Below are 12101 nucleotides of genomic sequence, written 5' to 3' on the forward strand. Positions count from 1 at the left end.
GATATATATATGTAGTAGATAGATCTATAGTGAACTTGTGAGGTCTGAAGTTGAACTTCTAGTAAAGAACTACAACAAAAGAAAAGCCCAGGACAGATAGGAAAAGTAAGAGAGGGATACCATAAAAAAAGGGTTTCTTCCTTTGTACATGGAGGAAAAAAAAATAGAACTAATTAATGTGAGAATCTACTCTCCAACCATTATCTGCCATCCTAGAGAAGGTTTAGTTCTAGATCACACATAAGTTTCCCTTATTATGAATACCATGTGAATAAATGAACGTTTTCTCCATCGCTACACCTTTCCACACTTATAAAGAAAAGTATTTTTTTATACAATTTGTTTCTTTTTACACTAGTCAAGAATATAAACTATTAAACTGTACATAATATGTGGTTTAAGCTATATGACTCGCACCCTACAATTTAAACCTCATGAGCATGAAATATGTGAGCTCTAGAAGACTGGTCTGGAGATATGCCCATAAAAGTTTTAACGTAATGTCAAAATAGGCCTTTTTCATGATTGAGATTTGTAAAGATAACCTAAAAATATGGATTTAAATTATCTCACATCTAATATTTGAATAAACATGTGAACAGCAAATCTTAAACCAGAGCTACATATTTAAGAAATATAGTTTGTTATTAGGATAAGATGATATATCTTTGTACTTAAACCAGAACTATATATTTAAGAAACATTTAATGACCTACCTACAAATCCATAAAAACTACTCCATGACTCTCAAATTAATACTCCATGTTTCTTTTTTTGTTTGTCCCAAAATAATTGTCCACTTCTAAAATAAATATCATTTTTACCTAAATACCCTTCATTATTAGTTAAACTACAATGAAATTAAATGCAACTACCATATAATTAAATGCAACAAAATGATATAGTTAGAGCTGGCAAAAATCGACCAAACTCACCAACCTAACCCGAACCCAACCCAAAATTAGCAGGTTGGGTTGAAATTTTCAACCCATTTAACTTAAATGGATCAACCCGTCTAACCAATTTAATTAAATAGGTTGGATTGGGTAAAAATTATCAATCCGTTTTCAACCCGTCAACCCATTTAATTTTAATATATATTTAATATTATTTGAATATTATTATGTATTAATCAAAGTATTAATTTGTAAATTATAATGTTGCATTATTATTATCTATGTTTAATAAAATTCAATACTAATTTTCATCATTTTTTAGCACCGATAATACCGGTCACTCTCCAAAATTACTATGCAATTAAACATTTTTAATGTTATTTGAACAATTTATTTGTTTTTATTAATTAGGATTGTGCTTTTGTCATAATTATGAAGTTTTATATACGTTTTATAATTTAAGTGATATAATATTTAATTACATAATTTATTTAATTGATTTTAAATGGGTTAACTTAAGTTTAACCAATTTATTTAATAGGTTGGATCGGAAACTACATAAACAGGTCAACCGGGTGACAACCTATTTATCTAAAAGGTTGGGTTGGATTGGAAATATCAACTCATTTAAATAAACATGTTGGGTTGGGTTGAAATTTTTCAACCCAATTATTAAATGTGTTGAACTTGAACCCAACACCTATCGCCACCTCTAGATATAATTGTCATTTCATTTAATAAAATTAATGATAATTAATGTTTCCTTAATTTGTGTGTTTTTTGTCCGTAAACAATAATTTTTAGAGGGATGAAATATTAAATTATGTGAAGCATGAATTAAAATGAATATAAAGAGAACAATTAAAATGATACAACATTATGAAAACGAAAAAAAGAAGATACAAGTTGAAGTCATGGTTCACATCTTGGTTGATTGATGTTATCTTGATTTATTGAAGATTGAGTAGTTGCTAGAACTCTATTTAATCTTTATGTTGTTGAATACAACTCAATTTGTCCCCTTTGTGTACCCCACCTAACTTCGCTTTCCATAAACAAAATCCACTCTTAATTGACAAACCCAACAAGAATCTTGCAATCATTAACATAACTTTAGAAATTATCGATAATTATTACATAAGATTGATTAATAGTTACTTCAAATTCTATTCTAAAATATAAATTTAAAATAGTACAGTATTTTATAATTTATTTAAAAATAAATAAATAATAAAAAGTAAAAATTAAAAATTAAAACCATTCGTTTCAAGCTTTCGTTGATCAAAAAATTTGGGATAATTGTCATTAAATATCTAAATTTTCATGTATTAACCACGTACTCTTATATATGGCTAGGTGATTTAAACCGAAACCATTTTCAAACATGCATGACTCGACTTGTGATGTTGAGAAATCATCTTGATACCTTCCATGGTTAAACGAAAGGAAAAAAATAATTATGCCAAAGTGATAAACAAGGAATACCTAAAATATAAATATGTGGTGATGATGGATCTTGTAAGATCTCTATTTTAAAATCAACATATAAGTAAATACATAATTGCACACTAAATATACAAATTTATGAAGGGAAATATTTCCCGTTATGATTTCCATTCATCACATCAAATTAAAGATATATACACATAGATTATGGACTTGAGCGTACAATACATTGTCCGATTAATACAAATACAAATATAATGATACATGTACATGCTAACATCCACTGCAGTTGAAACAATCGAGGGTAGATGACTGGATTTTACTATAAACTCCTAGAATTGTAACGAAGGAAGGCCTTTCGTGTGTATTATGATGAAGAGAGGGCATGAAGCACATGAATATGCCCCATGGAGACTTTGTTGCAAACAAAGTAGATGTTAATCTCAATAACTTTGGTCCGCTAATGTTAGACCGGATGGTTGGCGGATAGACTGCATTGTTATTATCACAAAACACAAGGGTAACTTTTATAAGCAAAGAGTGAAGCTCATGGAGAAGATTACACAACCAAGTGGTTTTTGCAACGACATGTGCAACTCCCCGATACTTTGTGTAACATCCACGTTTCTCGCTAGACATTAGTTATAAAAGATGTATTTACGTCGTTCGATGATTATAACCTTTTATGAATAAATGAATGAGAATTAATTGAATATATGTGTTTAAATATTATGTGTATGGAAATTGGATGAATATCGTGTATATATAATACTTGTCTAAAAACTTATTTTAAAATAGGGCTAAAATAAACATTAAAAATTAAATATTATTCAGGATAAATAGTCTTGATGAAAGTTGAAGTTGTCGTGGTGACGATCTCAAAGATAATAGACACGCTTAAATCTGACTTCGTATGAATAAGTTATGATCCGTTGAAGTTTTGTGTTCAACTATATACGACAACGTGTGTCGTAAATAGTGAATCGGAGATGGGTTGCTTATTAGCCTAATTAGTCTAAACGAAATTCGTAATAATCGTAAAAGTGAGAGCGTGCATATAGAGAACTGCCCAAAACTGACTTCATATGAGTAGGTTATGATTTTTGAAGTTTCGACGTAACAGTGTGAACATAAAAATTAAAATTAAAATTGGTTGATTGTTAGCCAAAACAACGTAAACAAAAGTTGAAGATCTCGTGAATAAGAATCCGTCGATATAAAGACAGTCGGGAAAGGAGTTCGAATGAAGAAGTTATGAATTTTGCATGGTCTTATGCAGTGTAATCTTCATAGACTGTTAATTTTAAAATGGAACAAGAATTAGCCAATGGAGTCTAAATGAAAGTTATAGTACTCAGAAATACTTACGTGCGGATATAAAGAACATCGAAAACGGAGCTCGTACGAGAGAGATACGATTTTTTGAAGTTAGAGATATTTTGCCCGAGATTGCGACGTTGCACCACAGACATCGCGCAACGTGTCACATTTATTGAGGAGGACTTGTCGACCAAGCTAGGGTGCGACGCAACCCTTGTCTAGGCGCGACGCGCTTTTCCCCAAATCAGGTCTATAAATAGCTTGCAATTTCTCATTCCTTCCTCACTAAAAATCTCTCTCAACTCTCTCTCTCCCTCTCACTCACTCTCTAAGTGTCGATCTTTTGGGGTTTTCTTCAGGGTATCAGAGTATCTTAGTTTAGTGGATCTCTGGAGCGTCAAAGAGCCTGGCAATTAGAAGCTTCCGGTTCAAAGTTCTGCCTGCAAACTTTCCGAAATTTTTTCAGAAAACTCTGTAAGTTAAGTTACACCTATTTTGCTTTAAGTGTAACTTATATTTATATTTATAATCATTATTATGAATCTATAAATAAGATTTATCAGTGATTCCATGTCATAATACAGATTGATCTACTTATGTGAGTGATGTCTAGGCTAGATTTAGTGAGGTGTTTAAAGTGAGACTTCAAAACAGTATACTCTACATACCAAATGGACCCTACCTCCGATATGATCTTACCTGGTTATTCCTTATTTAATAGATCTTGATTTATACATTGACATTATTGAGGAATCTAGCATATTGTTATCATAGTCACAATAATTATAAAACAAAGATTAATACTTAGTGATAATAATATTTAGGTCTTTCCAAAAGAAAAACTAAGGTGTTAGGCGAAGCTCTGCCCAAATCACAAGTCAACCACTTTTAACAAGTGATTTCATAGTTACATTCATCTTATATATATATATATATATATATATATATATATATATATATATATAAAGTATTTAGATAATTAAACGTTATATGTACTTGTTACATATGTTAGATGAAAGAGCATGACATGATTTTACTTGATTTTATCGTATATGTATTTTCATACTTATAATATAGTGGGTAATGAAGGATTAAGAAAAATGACAATCATGATGAGAGGCCATGACTAATATAGTACTAGCGTACTAACGATGTAGTAATTTGGTAGAGTATAGATTATGACCACAGACTATTCTAAGCAGTCGAGTGGAACACTGGCAGGCACACAACCTGTAGGTGTTAATGAACTACATGTTCATACGATGTACTATATCCCCCTCATTGTTGCCTCATTGGCATATATTACTAAGGAATCCCCGAAGAGGCATTGTCTATTTGTTGCTTACTAAGATCCTTATGATAGGTCCTTTGTGATTATCGTTTTAGGATCAGAGAGTGAGAATAACGGGAATGGGTAATTAGGATAAATGTTTGATGAGAAATATATAACTAAAAGATTTTATTATTTTGGGTTGAAAATCCTATGTACTCACCAGGCTTCCCAGCATGACCCACTTAGTTTCTTTGAATCACAGGAAGCGGTATGAAAGCATTGGGATGATGAGTTTAAATCGGACGAGAGATTCGAGGAGATGTAGGCAATTAGTTTAATAAATTATTGTAAGCCATGTTTATGTTTATGTTTCTATATCGATGATAACATCCTAATTTATTATATATTAATGAAAAATGTTTCTTCGGAAATGCTTTGATATTGATAATATCTCACATTAAAATAATATTTAAGGAACAAATTCTGAAATAAAAGAACACTCTAAATTAAATAAGCATAAAGAAAACGTTTTTCGAGCCATGAAATTGGGGATGTCATAGTTTGCATTAACACTAGAATGAGAAACAATATCTTGTCTTTTAGAAGACCAAGACATAAGGTTTTCCCTAGAAATACACAATAACCAAAGGTGGATCATCTAGTCGAGATACATCCCCCCTCAATATGTGTCGGATTAAGCAATAAGTCGTCAAGCTGGTGAGGCAAGAAGTTGCAATCCTTGATCAAGGGTACCCTATATGTATCGAAGAATGCATATTAAAGCGCTAAAATGAGCTTCACATGGGTCGTACATGTATAAACAAACTTGTTGGACATCAAACGAAATATTGGAGCGAATAATAGCGAGGCATTTGAGATCACTCGATAAGATATGGTAGAGGGTAACATCGAAAATTTGAAGAATCGAAGAATCAAACTTTGTTTGAGTGTCAATCAGTGTACGACATGGTTTGTACAAGGTCATACCAACTTGATCAATAATATCACAAACGTATTTTTGTTAATGGAGGAACATATCAAGTACGATATGCTTGATAGAGATGCGAAGAAAACAACAGAGTTCGCCAAGGTCAGGCATGGAGAACTTTATGCTGAGGGATGAAGTGATATGTTGAAATAAGAACCAAAGTGGAGGTAGTGAGGATAATAATGTCCATATAGATAAGAAAGTATGTTGTTCCAAACTCAACCTTGTAAATGAACGATGAAGAGTTAAAAATGCTCTGAATGAACCTGATATATGTGGAAAACTTAGCAAAATAATGGTAACATGCTTTTGAAGCCTATTTAAGGTTGTATGTTGAAGATAGAAAATATGATATGTTTACCATGGGTCTTGAAAATGGGTGCTTGTTGTATATACACCATCTCTTAAAGGTGTCCATGAAGATTCTTCACGTCTAACTGGTGAATCAGATTGTGATACAAAAGAGCTAGATTCTGAACAATGTGTATCGTTGATGGTTTGACAACTAGACTAAAAGTCTCTTTGTAGTAGATACCCGGTCGTTATCTTTTTTCATCAACAACTAAACATGATTTGTATATTTCCAAAGGCCCATCAACATTTGTTACTTATTGAATAACCAACTGGACATGGTGAACATTAACACATGCAGGTCCTGGAACAAGTTGCCATGTTCTGTTAGTAATAGAAGCCTTGAATTCGTCATTCATTGTACTAAACCAAATAGGTTCTTTAAAGCATGTAATAAGGAGAGGGGGAGGGTAGACTCATTTTAAACGAGAATATTAAGTTGTTTACTGGGTTTAGACAGACCATGTTTGTTTTGTGTGGTCATCGAGTGTAGAGAAGAGATTTAATGAGTATATGGTGGTTTTTGGGACGACAATTGGCCATTAGACATCGGAAACTGGTTCAATATTATGAGTTGAAATGAAGGGATGATGGGTTGGGATGGGAGCCTCGGTTGGCTAATGTTCAGTTAGGGGTGAGAACGGAGTGGGGTTGTGAAGAATATTGTGGTATGTAAAGGAGATATTGACAGGAAATTAGCGTCATTGGAGGTGGATATAGAGGAAGCAAAAGCATAGGTTACTGAGAGAGTAGAGGTGGGGTTGTTTAGTGTTCCTAAGTTGAAGTCTGATGTGTTGTTATAGGGTAAAGTTAGAAATTGTTGAGCAATGGGAAATATGTCGGAAAAGTCATATAGGAACTCGTATGAGGGAGTTTTGCTTGGATTCGTAGATGCAAACAGGAAAGTTATTTTGTCAAAGACAACATACAGGCAAATGATAATTTTTTGGACTTGAGATCATAACATCAAAGCCTCAGTGACAATAAGGGTGGGCAAGGAAGAAGTATGGTGAGGAGTAAGGATATACTTATGGAAAGTGGCGAGTCTAGACCATAAATCTACGTGGTTCACTATTTAAGTGAAAACGATAGAAATGAAATAGTACCAAAAAATACTAGGAGTGGGTCGGGTCGTAATATCACATAAGAAAAAAACTCCAAAGTTCTTACAAGTATACCCTAAAAGGTCTTATAACTTGACATATGCTTACAACTATATCATAGACTATTGAGGGGTGAGATGAACTGGCAGAGGAGGAGGTCGGAGGCTACCAGTAGTTTCAGAGGCAACATTTGGTGTGATGGTGACTGTCTGACTGATCATGAATCACTCGATCAGTCTTGTGTCCTTGCGTACGTGTGTGAAGAGTGATGGTGGAGTAGAAACAAAACATTGTCGGCATATCCCAATTTCCACGTTTGATTGTACTCTTTTTTTAAAAGATTTTTTCCTTTATCTAATTTTAAATTGTATTGGGCTAATTTGTAATAGGTAACATTATAAATAAACTGCGTATTTGGGATAATAAAATATAAGATGCGGGATTTAGAAATATCAATTTGTATTTTCTTTCCAAACAAAATAAGATAGATCACTCCAAATATTTAAGGTAGGTCCTAAAATTATTTTCATATAATTTATTATAAAAATTTAAAACTTAGGTAGGTCAAGTGACCCACCTAATCCCTTCATGGACTCGCCCCTGCAAACATAAACACCAAAGGTACCCACGTGTTTGTAAAATGGCTTAGTACCAAAGAGTTTAAAGAAGGGTGTGTTATTATTGTTGGTGGTGGAAGGTAATATGTAGGGATGAGAAATGGGCCGGACTCGGACCGAACCGGACCAAACACCGAAAATCTGAAGACCGGAAATCGTGAATTACCTTACCCGAAAATCGGAGCAGTTTAGAGTGTATCATGTCCGGTTTCATTCTGGTCCGGTTCTGGGTACCAAACCGGTTTCGGGTTTTGGACCGAATTAGGCTTTGACATTGTTGTTTACGGTTTCGGTCCGGTTTCGGGTTCCAAACTGTAAGGACCAGTCGCAAGAATTTAAAACCACATATACACCATTTTCACCATAAAATATATCGGAGACTAAATATATGAATTTTTTTAAAACATGGATATTATTTATCTAATTTCATTTTATAAAAATAACACTTACGGTGAATTACAAGTTTGGTCGGTGTGGTGTTTTGAACCTTATATGTTCAGTTTTGAATTTTATTTTTGTCACAAAACCAACATCCATTTGTTTGAATAAAAGATAATTAGAGTATTATAACGTATCCTCAAAACATCAATGACAAATCAGAAGAATAGTGCAGAATAAACTCTGGGGTATGCAATGCGATTAGACTGAGCTCTTCCCTTTCGAACTGGAAGTACATGTCGCGTTTAAACACAAAACTATAAGCACAAAACTTTGTGAGTTCCCTAAAATACTACATACTATATAAGAACATGCCCAACTCAACATACTTGCTTTCGGGCCCAACCCATATAATCGGGCCGAGCCCATCAAACATTCGTAAACATGCAAGACTCATAAAGACAGTCTATCATCTTACTGTAAAGTGAGAAAACTCGCCTCGCAAAGATAGTCAAAATCCAATAGCCCACACACACAGTCGAGGTACAAGTGCTAAACGCCACAAGGGTCTAGAGAATGCACAAGAGGATGATAAGGATGCTTGCTTTCTGAACCAACACACTAGGATGCCTTTTTCTTCTTTTTATTCTTCTTCAAGCTATGAAGAGCATATAAATAAGCTAATAATCACCAAGAGAGATTAGGGTTAGAGTTTCAAAGGTTTGAGAGTGATGGAGGCTGATGGTGAAGAGACTTACCTCAATCGGTCAACAAATAGATCTCACATACGAGCCTCTGGTGCTGGAGTCTCTCCCACTAAACATATCCCAAACCAAACCCAAATTAGCAATTTAGGATAAATCCCCAACCTAGCAAGTCCAAATAGCAAATAAATCTTCATTTGGGCAAAAGAACATTTTTCGCGTCTAAGTCCTCAACCCCTCACGTTGACCAAAAGTCAAACTAGTCAAAAAGTCAACGATCAAGCCTTCATTGACTTATGTGTTACGCATAACTTACTTTATGCAGGGCACATAGTCTGATCTAGAAAAACGTGCGAAAATTGAGCTACTTTGGGCATAGCTCAGATTACACCCTGCATACTGACCAGTTAAGTCCTTTTCATTTCAAGCCCTTTATCCGTAAAGACAAGTCATCAAATGCTCATATATGGTCCCGATAAACGTGTTGAATGATAAAGTTGACTTTATGCCTTTGCATTGCTACATGGAGCTCAAAGTCAAACCATAGCCTCCTAACCTATTCTAATGTCCAAAATCTCTTGCATAGATGAAAGGTAGCAACCAGGATTCCATTTGTATGTATTAAAAACCTTATAAACAACAGAAACTAGCAACCCTATGGTCTAGAGTAACTTCTACTCACAAGACTCAAGATTATGGGACAAAACATCATGCAAAACAAGAATATAATGAGATCTAACACATGGATTAGAAAGATTTGAGATTTATACCTCCTGGAGTTGAGAAATGCAGTGTGGGGTCTGGATCCACAAGCTTGGGCTTCAATTATCAACAAGCTTGGACTTCTCCTTCTTCAAAGTACACCAAAGAAACATAAAATGTTCAAGATTTTCTCAAAGTGATTAGGGTTTCATGTTAGCTAATCAAGAGGCTGGAGGTTGGTGATAAGAAGAGCCTCAAGGTGTTTAATGTCCTTAAATAGAGTCTAAGACATTGAAATTAGGGTTTGCCCCTTACACGGTTACACCTTGCGTAACCGGAGTTATGTCCTACATAGGGCATTAAGCCTCGTGTCATATTAATGAGTTATGCCTTGCGTAACTGGCTTACTACGCCCCATGTACAACACTATTTTTAATTAAATATTTTTTAAAGCATGAAGAAATGTACCTAAAAATTGGGTGTTACAGTTGCCTTCCCGACCCTCAGCTTATGTTTGGATTGCTCCTGAGTTTGTAAGCTTCTGCACAAAGCAGTATCGCCTCAAGCCAACCGCACTATGTCGACATATGTAATAGTTAAACATATAACCAACAAATACAGGTAATCATACAGGTCCACCAATCTAACAGTGAGGAAAACTCACCTCAAGGATCAAAATATGACTGAACTGATCACTGCTCCAAACACCGACTCTACATGTCGCCAATAAAACAAACACGGACCAAGTTTCAATCCACTACTCAAAATACCCCAAATAACCTTAAAGCTAAACTTGGTCAAATTCAAAGGTTAGCGGTCAAAACTCAACACCCAGCCAGATTATGCCATGCGTAACAGCTCTACGCCCTGCATAAAGCCTAAGGTGTGAAAATGGGGAAATATGGGGCTACGCATTGTGTAGCCTTAGCTACGCCACACGTAACTATGCTGACGTCAAAACTTCCCATTAAGTGCTTAATACAGAAATACATCATGTCTAACTTTCAGATCTAGGCCTAATAAATGTCCTAAGAGATTAAGTCCCAAACTTTATGCACTTGCATGGCTTACAAGGGCTCAAAGACAAACCGTAATCTCATGACAACTTCTAAGGACCAAGAACTCATGCATGGATGGTTGGAAGTGGCCAAGATCCCATTTTTATCACTTAACAACCTCAAACATGCCTATAATAGCAATCTACAAGGTCTAGAATAGCTCATACTTAAAAGGACCAAAACAATGGGATCAAAAAGGGGACAAACTTTAACAACCTAGCTAGATCTAACAAAGGAAGCATAAAGGCACAAACTTTATACCTTCTAGTGATGAATGAGAGCCAAAAGGTCCTAGATCCACAAGCTTGAGCACTCCAAATATTCAATAATGGGTTCTTCCTTCTACAAAGTGCACAAAAACAACACACAAGGACCTCAAATATCACTCAAGGAAATTAGGGTTTCATGAGATGTACAATAAGGGGTGGAGGCTGATGATACGAAGGCCCTTAAGTGGTTAGAGACCTTAAATAGGGCTCACAACCCCGAAAATTAGGGTTTGGAAACCACGCAGTTATACCCTGTGCAACCAGCTGTACGCCCAACAAAGAACATGTAATTCATGTGTCCAACACTCCTCCTACGCGCTACGTAGGAGGCTATCCTACGCCCCGTGTAGAACCAAAACACCCAAATCGTAAGACTTTTTAAATAAAAGGTAAATAAAGCATACCTGCAAGGACCAGATGTTACAATTCTCCCGCACTTGAATCAGGCTGTGTCGTCGAAGTTCGATGCTGCAAATAAATCTGGGTAATGCTCACGTATCTCTTCCTCGGGTTCCCAAGTCTACTCGTAACCCTTCCGATGCTGCTACTGGACCTTGACCAAAGGTACCACCTTGTTTCGCAAGGCCTTCCTCTTCCTGTCTAGAATCGCTATAGGTCTCTCCATATAGTTCATGCGCTCATCGACTTGAATGTCATCCAAAGGAACTACCACTAAATCATCAACCACACACTTCTGAAGCTGAGAAACATGGAAGGTGATGTGAATCTGACTAAGCTCCTCAAGCAGATCCAATCAATAGGCTATCTTGCTTACTCTGGGCACTACTCGGAACGGTCTGATAAATCGGGGACCCAAATTTCCTTCTTCCTAAAGCGTTTAACAGGCCATTACGTTCAGCAAAACCATATCTCCTACCTGAAACTCAAACTCGGATCGTCGTTTGTGGGCATAACTCTTATGTCGGCTCTGAGCTGTCTGCAACCTCTGCCTGATCTGTTGAATGAGCTTTGTCGTTTGGAGGACCACCTTAGTCC

This window comes from Lactuca virosa, chromosome 7, assembly GCF_052849685.1.
Source record: "Lactuca virosa cultivar CGN04683 chromosome 7, Lactuca_virosa_CGN04683_v6, whole genome shotgun sequence".
Lineage (NCBI taxonomy): Eukaryota > Viridiplantae > Streptophyta > Magnoliopsida > Asterales > Asteraceae > Lactuca > Lactuca virosa.